The sequence below is a fragment of the Cetorhinus maximus genome, unplaced genomic scaffold (genome assembly GCF_964194155.1).
Source record: "Cetorhinus maximus unplaced genomic scaffold, sCetMax3.hap1.1 HAP1_SCAFFOLD_446, whole genome shotgun sequence".
Classification (NCBI taxonomy): domain Eukaryota; kingdom Metazoa; phylum Chordata; class Chondrichthyes; order Lamniformes; family Cetorhinidae; genus Cetorhinus; species Cetorhinus maximus.
The window spans coordinates 248,163-251,036 of record NW_027596390.1 but is presented as its reverse complement, the minus strand read 5'-3'; positions in this window follow the sequence as shown (position 1 = coordinate 251,036).

Sequence of the window (2,874 nt, the reverse complement as noted above, 5' to 3'; positions counted from 1 at the left end):
GGTCATCCAAAACTCTGCTGCACATGTCATTATTTGTATCAGGTCTTGTTCACCCATCACCTTTGTGCTACTATGTCCTCCATTGGCTCCTGGTCAAGCCATTTCTCAATTTTAAAATTCCCCTCCTTGTTTATAAATCCCTCCATGCCCTTGCCCCTCCCTGTCTCTGCAAACTCCTCCAGCCCACAACATTCCAAGGTATCTGTGCTCATCTAATACTAGGCAATTTGTGCATCACTGATTTTAATCATTTCACTATTGCTGGCACTGCCTTCAGCTGCCTAGGCCCTAAGCTCTAGAATTCCCTTCCTAAACCTCTTCACCTCTCTACCTCGCTTTCCTCCTTTAAGACCCCGCATGGTGTTGCCTTTAACCATGTGCAGAACCAAGTCCATAAAACCTACCTCTTTGAACAAGCTTTTGATCATTTACCCTAATATCGTTTTGTGTGGCTAGAAGTTAAATTTTGCTTTATAGCAGTCCTGTGAAGCACCTCGGCATTTTATTGTGTTAAAAGTGCTATATAAATACAAATTATTGTTGTTAAACCGGGCACTGAAAACTTTCACATGTAACAATTAAAGATCAAAACAGGCACCATTCCTCAAACAAAAGCTTGTGAGTGGAAGATTATTGTCGGTATGCTTAATATGTTTTGTATCAGATTCCTTTAAGCTACTTAAAACAATTGGACCAAGTGTCTCATATCTCCATTTTAGTTCAAAATAGCTATAGACTGCTGTAAAAACTTATTTTCAATGTCTGAACATCCCCATTTTCACAGAAGTGTTGCAAACGTTTGGCAAGAAACAAGGTGTGATGTTTGCTAAGGACCTAACAGGCCCTCCTCAATGAGGTTGAAAGAAACTGAAGCAGCTAAAGGGGTTGACCTCACCCACTGCTGCTGTGGACAACTCCATACTTGACCTCTACTTCAAAGACCTCTACATGTTGTTGCAACCATGTCCCTGGACACTCCCATATTGGCCCTGGAGCTTGAAGCCATCACTCTGCACCCTCTCTCAGACATTTCCCTCCATCACCCTGGACCATCACTCCAAACAGATTGAAATGTAGAGCAAACAATATTGTATCAGATCTGTTCAGGAGTTGTTGCCAGTTAATCTCTTAGAATTCATAACAACTGTTACAGTCACAAATGTGTCTGTCGTGCCTCATTGACCAATCCTCTGAAAATAGGGCCTTCAGTATTCATGTAGTAGATCAACTACACTTAACAGGTTTACATTCAATTATTTGCAACTATTTCTACTGTCAACAATTATCAATATTTTCACACTCATTTTAATTTTGATGTTTTTAGTGTTTAAAAATTTGCCTTACTTTTTAAGTTATACAAAACCAAATGATGAATCTAAGTAATTAAGCTGTGAGCAATAGCAGTTTGCAAATTTAATTGATATTGAAATCAGTAATTTAGCTCCACAAGATTGAATTTATTTATAATTGATGATGGGTAGCCAAATTAGAGCTGATCAGAATTTGGAAAGGCAAGTTTTCTTTACTTCATGAATTCCCATGAGTTCCTATATAAATATACAGCCAGTTTCACTTAAGGAAATGCCTGATAATTGAAATTTTCTCTTTAAACTAAATAGCTGTGATTTCCTGCTACATGAAAACCTTTTGCTTGGAGTTAATATTTGACCACTTTTACAGACTAATTACATGGCTGTATTAAACATCATGTTCTGGGTAACTGCTACAATAAGATAAACTTTATAATTTTTAAAGAATGTTTATAAATTGTTGACAGATCACTGAAGATATTGCTGTATAACATACCAACTGATAATTAATGTAAATTCTCTGTCAAGCAAATGTAGTCAACTTAATATATTAATGCTGTTGATCATTCAGTTATACTCCAGTTTAGAGAAAGGCAGAGCCAAAAGGGCTGCAATTAATTGTTAGCTCTGGCCAGGCAAAGTGGAGCTTTGTGTATGTACACGTGCACAGAGTTCCAATCACCAGCAATAATGAGATACAAGTTAAATTTTCATATCAACGATGGAACAGAGAGCTCTGTATTAACACCAAAAAGGTGAAAAAGAAAATGCAGTCAGACAGCAGCTAGTGCAAAACTGAAACTGCATGAGACTACATCCTTCAAGTCTAAACATCTATCAAACTATGACTTGAGCAACTTTGAGTCAGGTTTATACTTCACATTTTATATGCAACTCAGTTTTACATCAATGTGACTGACATATATTATCAATGCAATATGGCAGTAAAAGATGCAGTGTTAAATATGCACCAGTTTTGGTGAGGATATTTATATATGTATTTGTTGCTAATCTAAGGCTGAGATTAATTGAAGAGAAAATCCTTAATGTGTGCAGTACTTTTTTTTCAACACAGAACATTTGAATTTGCCCAAAGTATTTTCTAAGTAACTAAAAAAAGTAATAGATCAGCTTAACTCCTCAGCAGTTGTCCAACTTGCCCTAATATCTTTCAAAAGTCTCTAATTAAAACACATCAGTAAGATAGTGGGCTAAGTGACACAAACATTGAGAGAGGTTGCCTGCAGCCATAGTGATTACCAGACTTCCAGTTTGCTAAGAGACTGGCCATAGTTACATATTTCTGCAGTTAGATACCAGCTGCTTCTTAGAAATGGTGTACACTTCTTTCTAAATCACGAATAGCCCTGTAAATAAATTACACCTGGGACCACATGGTGCTTAGAACAGGCCTGGGACTGATTAGTGTTACCTTATCAGCATGAGTATCATATTATTTCATTTCAAAGGATTCACAGAGAAATCCATACTTCATATACAGCATGGAAATTAAAAACACAGCTGAAATTTATTACTGACTGACCACATACACCAATTAGGTAAT